Source organism: Puma concolor, chromosome C2 (assembly GCF_028749965.1).
Source record: "Puma concolor isolate L17-30 chromosome C2, mPumCon1.1.hap2, whole genome shotgun sequence".
NCBI classification, from domain to species: Eukaryota; Metazoa; Chordata; class Mammalia; order Carnivora; family Felidae; genus Puma; species Puma concolor.
In genome coordinates, this window is record NC_141675.1 from 67,182,172 (window position 1) to 67,195,049 (window position 12,878).

A 12,878-nucleotide genomic window follows, 5' to 3' on the forward strand; every position below is an offset into this window, starting at 1 on the left:
CAATTCACCTGAAAACCATAACTCACTGTCAGAGTTTCACATGTCAGAAAGCACAATATTTACTCAGAAAAGAAAAGAATATTTTGTTTGGACTTCACATAGGCTTAGTGTTTACAAGAAACTTCTGGAGGAATCAAGGAAGAAAAATATGTATAGAGTACCTACTGTGTGCTCAATATATATGTGTGCTTGTACATACTTGTATAAAAAGTTGTTTCAGTGTGATTCAAGATTTTCATCATTGTGAGCCTCAGTTTCCATCTGCTTTCACAAAACAGGAATTCTAGGGTTGGAAGGGCCTTAGCTGGCTGGTCCAAATCTCTATCCAACACAGGAATCTTCCATCATTTAATTTAACAATTACAGTTGACCCCTCATAAGTCATATAAAAAAGCAGACAAACCTACTTCTGGACAATTTAGTGTCTAAATTGAGGAACTGTCTGGTCTCCCAGGATCTTGTACACATGCGTACTCGCTATAACTTCTTGAGCAATATAAACATGACTACATTGCACCCCTCACCCACAAACAAAGACAAGACCTCTCATGTTCTTCTTGGGATTTTTGTCCCCCATTTGTTGGATTTATTTAGTCAGTTTTCTGTTTCTAACTAACATGAGATGGTTTCCAGACTCTAACATCATGCTTTAGTTTGTCGAAATGAAACATCCAGAGACATACCAAGTAATCCAGGTATGGATTGAATTTGATGTGAATAAAAACACTAATATAAACTGTTGCCATTCCTCTAATTCTAAAGCAGTCGCCTCCTAGTTTTTTCATTTATTACAAAAGTGATTGACAGGGTGGATGACCCTGTTAGTCTCAGTAAATGAATCCCACAAAAGGATAGGAGGAGGGCGAGGCCCAGGGTGAAGATACTGGGTTTAATAATACAGGAGGAAGGTGACATGACCACATTTTTACCCAAGCTGGAAAATATTAATATTATCTCCTCCCTGGGCAATAGGATTAGAAAAGGATTGTAATTTTGAAAAAAAAGAGATCAATAAAACCATTATTTTTTGTTCTGCTTTTTAAGATAAACTGTATCAACTGAATTATATCCCATTCTGTACTATACAAATGGTGTCTTGAATTTAGTCAAGATTTTTTTATTTGTTCCTGTAAATCTTACTTTGCTATTTTCTAAAGAAACAATTGGATTGCCCCCAACGAGAGAATGGGTATGGATACTGACTATGGATTTGAAGTAAGAAATGGGACAAATTTAAAGCATCCTTATGGCTATTCTACCATCTTGTGAAAATGCAAGCTCTCTGTGGGTTCAAATGTAGGATAATGTGAGAGCCTATAATTCAAGGAAGAAACATGTATTTAAATGAGGCTTAGGGAAAGGAAAGAAAAAAGATCACTTTACGGCTGTGTTTGCTCTGTCTGGCACAGAACTAAGTGTATGAATTATCAGTTTTTATTGACACCAAGAGGTAAATATAAACATATCTATTCTCTTTGTAGTCTGCCACACTGAATTTAAAATCCAGAGACAGGCTCACATTTTTTATCCACCACTTGAAAGCTATGCATTCCAAGCAAGTACCCTGAATCTATATCTTAAAGTGGAGAGCAGATGAGATTAAACTATACAGAGACTTTTCATTAATAAGTACTGTCCATATTGAGGTTATTACTAATTACAGGACATCTCTATCTGCTAGACTGTAATATTTTCTAGACTGGGAGAAAAAGCATCAACCTTCTCCTGGTTAGAAAGTTATTTTTTTTCTTTTTTTCTCCTTTTATGAAATCATATTCACTACCCATGGACATTTCTAAACCCAATCTCTCTAATCAAACTTGTGTTGCTTCTTTAAAATATGCAAAGTTGGGTCGCCTGGGTGGCTCAGTCCGTTGAGTGCCCAGCTTCGGCTCAGGTCATGATTTCACAGTTTGTGGGTTCGAGCCCCGCATCGGGCTCTGTGCTGACAGCTTAGAGCCTGGAGCCTGCTTTGAATTCTGTGTCTCCCTTTTTCTCTGCTCCTCCCCCGCTCATGCTCTGTCTGTCTCTCTCTCCTTCAAAATACATAAAAACATTAAAAATATTTTTAAACTATGCAGAGTATATTTCCATTTGGGTCAGAAACCTAGAAAAGTTTTTGTTTTTTCTTCTGTGTCACCTAAAAATGTGTTCAACTAGTCCATCAACATTTCTCACCTCTTTCCACCTTTCGTAATGTCTTTTAAAATGGAAAAAAATAGAGAGCTTTATCTGGAATTTTCAGTTCTTTCAAAGCTACTTTGGTTTTGTGCCCCAGTAAGAGTGTATTACAGAGCACATGGCACACGGATGATCCACTACTCTAATCCATCAGCAGGGCTCGCTGGCCCCATGATGGATTGTTGTATTACATCATCAGCCCAAGGGCTGACAGGAAGGAAAGTGCTTCAAACAGACCTCTTCCATAAATTGTTTTAGTCCTAATGAAAGAAAAAAGTTTGAAAGGATATGGATGAGTGGGAAAACTCACTATACCTTTCAGCTGTATATTGAATTATATACATGAGAAATCAGGCACCAGATTTTCTTGGTTCACAAGGTAGAATTTTCTTTTCATTTGAAACGTATGATATCAGTTAATGTTGGTTAACGGTGACCATGTGTTTGGCAACGTCCAAGGAACTTTGGATCAATTATCTGAGTTAAAGAAAAGATTTAAGTAATATCAGTATAAGTTTTTTTAATCTGCGCACTTGTGGTTCTTCAATCGTACTCTGGTGCTCTATTAACCCAAATTTTTAATTAATTACATGTACACTTGTACTCCTATCAGTTGACAGAATTATCTCTGGAGTCAAATGTACCTATTTACATGTTTGTTTACATATTTTTATACATGAAACAAAATGTGAAACAAAAATTTGCATTCTTATTTAGGAAGACCAATCATGAACCCTGTTATCCATTTACTCAATACTTGACATTTCATAGGGTTTTAATAAGTCTATTGAAGGAATAGATAGACAAATGCATGACTAAACCTCTAAGTTCACTTCTCTCCTTAAAAAAAAAAATTCAGGGTCCCCTGAGTGGCTCAGTCAGGTAAGCACCAAACTCTTGATTTTGGCTCAGGTCATAATCTCACGGGTCGTGGGTTCGAGCCCTGTGTTGGGCTCTGCGCTGACAGTGCAGAGCCTGTTTGGGATTCTCTCTCCCTTTCTCTCTGCCTCTCTGTTCCCCACGTGGCTCTCAAATAAATAAATAAACATTTTTTTTCTAAAGTTCAGTTTGAAATGTATAGCAATGTCATGTTTTTGAGAGTAACAAGTCAAATATTTTTGCAAGCAAATTAAATGAATATTTCATACAAATCTGAAAAATAATTTAAAATCAGGTGTCACTATTGGTAATCATTAAAAAGTGCAGAAAACATGGACTTTGAAAGACTTACTGTGTAACTGTTCTTCTTTGCTACTAAATTAAAAAGCATCATGAATAAAATGAATTTGACAATAGAACCTGTTATATCTATTATCCTGAGTATGCCCCTTCTGTATCATTTTTCAATGATAGGATTTGCCATTCAAAAATAAATAGTGGCACACTATTGGCAGAGAACCTGATCTAGAATATGAGCTTTAAAAACTAGTTTTTATCTTTTTCTAATAACTCATTTAGTGTTTTAGAGAGATCTTTTATGTTGAAAAATTAAATATTAAAGTCTTTAATTTCCTTCTGAGGCCACTAATAAAATTGGGTAAAATGAGTTCATAAGCATTTTCATGGATTTCTCATAATACCAGTACCACAAATCATATCATACTTCGGGAGTTTGAATTTTTAGGTATTACTTTACTCCCAAACTATGAAGCATTTAGTTATATCAGTTAACTTCTTCTTTAACAGTCCCAGGACTCTCTCCTTATCACCAATTGTTCTACCTCTCAATCCGAGTTTTGTGACCTTGAGATGCTTATGTTTCACATGTAATTCAAATTTTTTATTCTTCCCTCACGTTTTAATTCTTTCCCTCACGTTTCCCAATTTATTTGCTAAACCCCAAATTCCAATGTAATTCTTAGGTAGAGTTTAAGCTCACTCAGATCTTTGGATCTTTGGATTTCAAGAGTTTTTCCCAAAGCCTTCTCTATCATGCTAAATATCTCTTATGAAGTTCTCCTGACCTTTAAATACCCACCCCCTACTTTAATGGCATGGATTTTGCATGGAAAGTTATCATTAAAATTTCATTGCGAGAAACCTGTGGCATCTATTAACCCCTCCACCTCTCATGTGCAGATGGCTTTAGCATTTATAAAGCGTCCCAATATTTAATTATTTTAAAGGACCACAAGTGTTTTTCACCATTTTCAGAGTGAGGAAAACCAAGCTCAAAGGAGGGTAAAGATTTGCCCACCGTAATCCTGGTGTGGTGAAGAGAGCCACACCAATCCTGGGTGGCTGCATGCTAGAGATATCACAAATGCTTCCAACTCTGCTGTGCTTGCCACTGGTCAGATTGCCACTGAGACGTCTTTGGGATATTTCTCTTCTCCCACCCATGGTGAAAATGTTAGAGTTGTTTTTCCCATTCATCCACTGCACATATGCTTCCCATATTAAATCCACATCCACTAGCAGTTCAAAGCATATATTATTAGGAGGACTTCTGTACCCCGCATCCAGGAGTTCTGTTTTCAGGTCAGATTTCTGTCTCTGGTATCAGCTTTGTTGAATAATGTATTTTACTACATCGTTTACGAGTCACATTAGGAAATGGGAACACGCAATTATACATTTTTAGTGCAAAATACCCTTCACTTTTTACCTTAGAGTATCCAATGGAGCCTCATTCAATACATTTCTATCAAATATAGGAAGTGGCCAAATAAGAATCTCCGTAACTCCGTTACCTACACAAACATTCAGGATTTTTACAATAAAAATCTCCATATAAATGTTTAAAACTTTATTGTCTTTTGTTACCTCCAGCTATACATAGATATAAGTGAAATAAATCACCAGTGGCATTTTAAAAGTTCCTACCCTCATGTATAGAACAACGGAAATTTGCATTTAAAGTAAATAGCTTTTCTGCGAGCCATCAGATGTAAGATTCCTTTTTTCTACTGAGTAGTCTGCCTCCTTGGGAAGGAGAGAACCATTACAGCTTAGTGCTCTGAATTGTTTTTATTTTATTTTATATTATTTTTTTGCAGATTATAAGTTGTTTTGTGTGTTCAAGTGTAGAACAGTGAAGAAACAGTGAGTAATGGCTTTGTGATATAGATTGCTGTCTAAAGAGAACAGAACAGAGGCCAGTAATATCATTTTAATTAGACCTAAAGATCAAAACGTATATCTTTTTTTTTTTTTTTTTTAATTTATTTTTGGGACAGAGAGAGACAGAGCATGAACGGGGGAAGGGCAGAGAGAGAGGGAGACACAGAATCGGAAACAGGCTCCAGGCTCTGAGCCATCGGCCCAGAGCCCGACGCGGGGCTCGAACTCACGGACCGCGAGATCGTGACCTGGCTGAAGTCGGACGCTTAACCGACTGCGCCACCCAGGCGCCCCAAAACGTATATCTTTAAATGTAAGCGTGTGCACGTAATCATACAGGCACCCCCATATAGTCACAGCTAATATAATTTGGCCATAATTTAGATACATTACATTCTGACGGAAAAGAGAGCTACTAGTAATGTGTATGACTTGCCTCAACCCAACACTGCCTTAGTTTTGATAACTGAGAATTAATCCGTGCATGCTACTGATTGTGAGGTGCTAAATTTTATGTAATACATCAAATAGCTATCTGGTCAAGGCCTAGAGTAAGAGATTTTCATAATCTGACAAGCTATAAATATTTAACTTAAAATGATGCTATTGTAGAACATACAGTTAGTGTAGAAGATATGCGATTATAATTTTTTTACATTTATTTATTTTTGAGAGAGAGAGAGAGAGAGAGAGACAGAGTCTGAGCAAGGGAAGGGCAGAGAGAGGGGGAGACACAGAATCTGAAGCAGGCTCCAGGCTCTGAGCTGTCAGCACAGAGCCTGATGCGGAGTCGAATTCACAAACGTGAGATCATCACCTGAGCTGAAGTCCAACGCTTAACCAATTCAGCGGCCCAGGTGCCCCAATATGCTATTATAATTCAACTGTGCCCTTGTCTATGTAAGAAACTAAAAATTTAGAAACGATTTCAGAATTTTGGGCTGCATGCACATTTTGCTTCACTAACAATTCCTTATTAAAATATTCACGAAAATATTTTAGAAGGAAATAAATCAACCCATTATTTTTCTCCAACTGAGTGTATCACCTATAGGTGATTTTTCTCCTTCTTTTTCACAGTTTCTTTCTCCCAAGTTTCCTATGCTAAGTACATATCTTATATTTTTTTTGTTTTAAAAGCTACTGTAGGAAATTGTCGAGTATAAAATTTTAATATTTACTGAAAAATTTAACATTAATTAGTATTCTGATTTGAAGTTATGACCATATGATTGGTGATCATTGCTGCTCGATTCCTTTGTTTATAACCTCCATTCTTGGTTTTCCATATATATCATGTATGATAAATATGATGAAATAACAAATTAAAGTCAGTGTCTTCAGCAAGAGAGAACATTATTGAAATTTGTGCAACAAGTTTCTTCTCATTTTTAGGACACCAAATAAAAGACTATTCTTTGGTTGGTAAGTCTCAATAGAAAGAAAAATGTAAGACTTTTAAATTCAATTATACTTGCCTACAGTCAAAACATAGTCATTTACTGCTGACCTCTCATTGTGTTATATTCTCAAGAAATATGAGTAGTCTTGAGAATAGAAGTAAACGCATAGTCACAATTAATAAACCTTTGATTTATTCTCCATGTTGGAATCGGTCTTTAATCATGATGGAAAGACAACCCAGACAACGGTACTGCTGGTGACACATTTGTTTCACCACGGGAAGATAGGAGAGCCAAGTAGTGAGAGCTCAGTCTCCAGAGCCAGGCCCAGGATGGACTGTTTGTTCTGCCACTCGCTAGCTTTATGAATTTAATCTCCCCTTGCCCCAGTTTTCCCATCTGCAAAATGGGGGTAGGGAGGTAAAATGCTTAATAGTGCCTGACACGGTGGGACGTTCAGGATAAAGATGAACAGTTATTATAGTTATAATTAGTGATTTCTACCAATTATAGTTACTGATAAAGGAAACTCATTTATACCATGTGAAGTATTCAAATTATTTCTAAACAGGCAGTGCATTATTTGTTTTATATTTGTCACATAAAAGGCTGTCTCTGTACCCACCAGAACAAGTGGAAAGGAGAGCAAACTGGCTAATCTAGGGCAAAAAGCTTTATCCCTTGATTTATTCAGATAACTGACCCCCGAAGTATGCTTGAATTATAGTTATAATTTTCTCCATTCTCCACACAGTGTGTGTAGTCAGCCTAGGTGTTATTCAATAGACCTGTTCCAACATCTACCGTGATTGATTTATTTAGAAATACCTCCAGGCCAAAATGAGAATGAAAATAAATGGAACAGATGAAAGTGCCCTGCTGCAAGCAAGAGCTACAAATTGAGGTTAAGAGTAATTGCTTTGGCATAATTGTTATTTGTAATCTTAGAACAAATGCAAATCTCCCATTAGGAGCAGTAAATCTGGTGCTTAAAGTAGAAGATGAGTATTTCACTGCCTAGCAATGGGAAGCCGTAGCTGAATGCTAAATGCAACGACATATAAATTCCCCCAGGTCTTTCATTTTGACTAACAGTTCAGGGGATATGGTGGACACAGGAGTACCTCAGAAAATGACTATCAAGATGATTTATTCGCTCTATGTGTTTTCTTTTTCCAAGACGCTTTATATAAAACCTTTCTCTTTGCATTTAAAAACTCCTTGTGTGCTCTCTTTCATAAATACTTTATATTTATCCTGAGCCTGGCTTGCAGAAAGCCTGATGTACTTTTTATGGTTATTAGTCTTCACACCTTCATCACTGAACTAGGTAATAAGGCAAAGTCATTATCTTTATTTTAAAGAGATGAGAGTAGAAGTATAGAGAGGTTCAGTGACTTTCCCAAGGTTATAAAATCATTCTGTGATACATCTGGGAAGACTATAAAGAATATGTAATTCAAACTCATTTTAACTACCACATCATTGTTTTTCAGATTATTTTTTAAGTCACTAGGTTATTAATAGCAGTGGAGGTTATGATAATCATAGTGATAAACCAAAGGGTCTCGTTAGATTCCTCAAATATCCAACAATTTCTGGGCCAAGATTATGACATAAGAAACACCATGCTTATTTTAAATGAATCATGTGCCTCACAAGAGCATCTTAAACTTAAAGCCTAGATAGGATTAAATTGAGTTCTTGGTTAGTAGCAGGTTACCCTGTTTGTTTTTAATTGGGCAGACAAAATGAGATTCCAAGGTTCATGTGTACCTGCAAGAATATTAAGAAACATGAGAAGTTGCAGGGGAAAAATAGGTAAAATTGAATCTGTGTATTTGAGAAAGTGATGGGTGCAGTGGAAAAGAAATATATTGTAGTTTTTGCAATAGAATAATGAAAAACATCAGTATTCAGTTTCTGATGTATACATAGCCAGGGTCAAATACCAAGTAGATTTTTTTAGTGTCTCTGACTGAGATTATATTACCTTAAATATTATGTGTTAGATGTTGACAGGAAAAAAGTTTAGGATGGTAAAAATGTATTTTTCACTTACAACTTTTATTTTGTATATTTTTAAAGAACACCATGTCAGCCCTTGAGAGGAAGGAGGACAATGCATAGTTCATTGCAAAACCAGAGTATTATATCCTGCTTCAGAAAATGGGTATATTTGAACTCTAGAGAAATTAAACAGTTCTGGAGGTTACTACCCTAAAACTGCTATCCAAAGATGATCTCCGCTTTCTCACAAGGCCTTTCACAGTTTTTAAGAATAGAGTTTTAATTTGAAATTCATTTCTAAGAAGCAACATCCACAAAGCCATCCTCTACTACGTCGTTTTAACTTGTGACCTCCTTCCACAGAACCTATATAGCAACAGCTTTTGGTCTGTGCCCATAGTTAATCATTTATGGTGCCCTGGGTTGGGAGGGACGTTCTTTCCAAAACAGTGACAGAATTATAGCAATATAATCCCAAGCTGATTCAGTGAGGCCATCTATTTTTCTTTAATAAAATAAAATAAAAGAGCTGTCAAATACTATTTATGCTCCCTGCTACCATTTCTATAGCCAAAGAACGTAGCCCCTTCTTTCAATTTAGTAAGGAGGCAAAAGAGTCACAGAAGAGTTAGAGGTAAAGAAAAATTAAACACAATGCAAAAATGTGAGCGCATGTTAGCACACATTAGGGAGAGGAGAGTAAAACACCAAGGACATTGTATCACTGGCAAGCAAGTAGAAGACTCAGACCTCACGAAAGAAAAAGGGCAGTCCATGGATAATGAGCTAGAAAAACTTTGCAACTACAGAAAAGGGAGAGAGAATAGGGTTAGCTTCTTTAAAAATTAAAAAAAGAAGTATTTAAATGGATTCTGAAAGATCAGTGGGATTCTATCAACTGATTGGAGTGCAGAGAAAACAGATTTAAATTTGATTTACTTCATAGCAGACAAGGAACAAGGATAACACTAAATTGCTGTGTTTTCCTTATGAGAGACGTGGTTTGCAAGAAATTACTTTGTACTTTGATCTGCAATAACCAGATCAGTGACACTTTATTACATTATCTACCTATATTTTTCAGTATAGCAAACCTCCTCTTGGCCCTGCCGCCACGTAGAACAACATAAATTTACTGAATCAACCATCCACACTCTCTCTCCAGGGTCTTCCCTACATGATTTGCTTTGTGTGTGAAAGTCTACCCACCCTCTCTTCTTATCCACTGAATATATGCACATATGTCTGCCTGCTTATTGAGTTTGAGGGGTCTTGTGTGAGTCCCCTCTTCTGAGAAGCATTTTCTGAAACCACCCACCCCAAATCTAGATTCAGACTCCTCCCCAGGGCCATGTAGCCTGTTGGGGTTACCTGTGTCACAGCACGTACTTTATTCCATTCCAGTTGCCAGTTTGTTTTTCTCTCCCTTCCATTAGACTGTAAATTCCTTGAGGGCAGAGACCAAATAATATCAGATGAGCCTTTTTATCTATAACACCTGGAAGAGAGCCCACCTTCTGGAAGGCACCAACTCAATAAATATTTGTTAACTAGAGAGAAAAATAGAAAAATGTAGGGAAAATGTCTGAATAAAATTGGAATCACATCCAATCTTCAGTTGGCCGATAAAATCAGTAGGTGATGTTCTCACCTCACCCACACATCCTGTACTTTCTCTTACCCTCACTTTTTATATTTAATTATCAAGCCTACCAATCTTTCTTTCTAAATATTTCTTTTCTATTGCCACTTTTTTTTTTTACCTCTACTATCATTGCCTTAATGCAGTACTTCATTTTTCACCTAGACAATATTGCAATAACCTCTTAACTGGTCTCCCAGTTGCAATAAATGTCTATTAAATTGAAATGGTTGAACTGTTTGAAGTAACACTCTTATTTTGAAAATAAATCAACTAGGAAGTGCTTGCTGCCCACCTACCACATGCACTATTATGTGCTTTGGGGGAGCCAAAAGAAACAGAGCATAGAAACTACCACTCTAGACCCCCCTCCCCTCAAAAATACAATGTGGGCATAGAGCACCAGGAAATGTGCTTCTCATATGCATCACGCATACAAGTCACCTAGGAGCTTGCTAAAATATAGGTTCCACAGGTCTTAAGTGACGCCTGAGATTTTGCATTTCTAACAAGTTCCCAGGTGACGCAGGTGCTGCTGGACCATGAAACACCCTTTGAATAGAAAGATATTAAAACCCATTAAGTGCCTTAGAGTAGCTTCCTAGTGAAGATTTTAAAGACAGACAGGCTTCGTGGACGCAATAGGAAATATAATGATAACCTGTCCATGTTGAGGGAAGAATGTAAGCTGAGAAGATGACAGTTTATGTCCTAATCCTATAAGGCTTGACTCACTTTTCATGTTATCCCCAAAGACTTCCTGAAACTCCCTGGCACAGTCACACCGCTGCCCTTCTTCCTGACCCTCTTCTTCCCTACCCTCTAAAGTACACTCAGAAAGCTCTTTCTAAAATACAAATCTGACTGTGCCATGCCCGGGCCTAAAGCCCATTAGTGTCTATCCATCACCTGCTGTATACATTCCAGACTTGAAGGCCCTTCCCACACTGGCCCTGCCCAGTTCTGTCACTTCACCTGCCACCACTGCTAGTGCACGTAACCTGCATTCACCACATGCTTTCTTATTTTTTTTAATTTGTTCTGTTTATGTATTTATTTATTTATTTATTTAGAGAGAGAGCAAGAGAGCAAGTGGGAGAGGGACAGAGCGAGAAACCCAAGCAGGTCCTGAGCTGTCAGTGCAGAGCCCGATGTGGGGCTTGAACTCACAATCTGTGAGACCATGACCTGAGCTGAAACCAAGAGTCAGACGCTTAACTGACTGAGCCACCCAGATGCCCCTCACCCATCCTTTCTTTCCTCTGCTTTTTACAGGCTGCTGCCTTTGCCCGGAAAGCTCTGTCCCCATTGTCTATTAGGCAAAGTGTACTCATCCTTCGAGGTAATTTCCCTCCCCCTGAGGCCTGTCTTGACCTGGCCAGGAAGAGTTAAGTATTCAGTGTTCTTTTTAGTTCCATAGTACATAACACCTATTTATTTCCACTGATGTCAACACTTACATATAAGCCTCTATTTGGAAGCGTCCGAATCTCATCTTTCTTTGCAGCCTCTACCTATAAGGTTATGTTCAAAATATAGAAGGTGTTTCAATAACTGTTGCTTAAAAAATGACTGAATGAATAAATCCTAACTAATTACTTACTTAGGAAGTAAATGTTGGGGTGAAAGGGCAGAAGAGAGGGAAAATAGAGGAGGAAAATGCTAAGAAACACTGCAACGAGGGGAAAACATATTTCTAACTTACATGTTAAGTCTCTACTCCCCTGCACATGTGCACACATTCATAATTAAGTTGCCTTAAAAAAATCTAACCTAATTTTAGCCCATCTCTAGAAATCAGCAGAAAAGACAGAAAAGTGTGTGACTGCTCCTTCCTTTCAAAGTACTCCATTATTTGCTTAGGTCCTGTGAATTGTGTCTTGAATATTAGACTGAGCTGAAATGAAAAATCTCATGGCAAGAGGAGTCAATGTTCCTCCTACTTAGAGAGGGCATATCTGTGTGTATAGACACATCTGTGAACTATTATTTTTCGGTTGAAAACAAAGCTCAACCTTGAATATCAGGGAGCAATTCAAAGATGATCCTGAATGAAAAAAAAAAAATCATGTCCCATAGCAACTCATGAGAAAGCCACACAGATGATCATATTTGTAAGAAAAAAGGATATCTTTAGCATCTTTTCTAGACCAATTCTCCATATAAAAATATGAAAGTCAAAAAAACACTAGACAAAGTGATAAGCAAACAGAACGTTTGAAAGATTACCTGTCATTTACCCTGAACAAATTATATTATACGAATTGTTGTTACTCAGAAATCTTACATCATTAACATCAATAAAAGGAATTTGGCAGTGAATAAAATGATTTAAAATATTCATTATATCTCACCCCAAACAAAAACCACTACACCAAAAATTAATTTACATAGAAACATCAATGGATGATTGTTCACATTGTAAAGCATGGTGTCACATTACATGAGGATTAACCTCAGTAATCCTCTATATCCCATCATTCTTCTATAGCAGTCGTATATAATTTAGTCCCCCCTCCAAATTATTCTGGAACTTTTCCATATCTTCCTTAATTTTCATTTTTTTATCCCCACTATTT

General features: G+C 37.0%; 1 protein-coding gene across 9 annotated transcripts in view; it reads left to right on the forward strand.

The window, feature by feature from the left end:
- Positions 1–12,878, forward strand: part of NLGN1 (neuroligin 1) — an 848,745-nt gene that overhangs the window by 755,884 nt on the left and 79,983 nt on the right. The window lies entirely within an intron of this gene.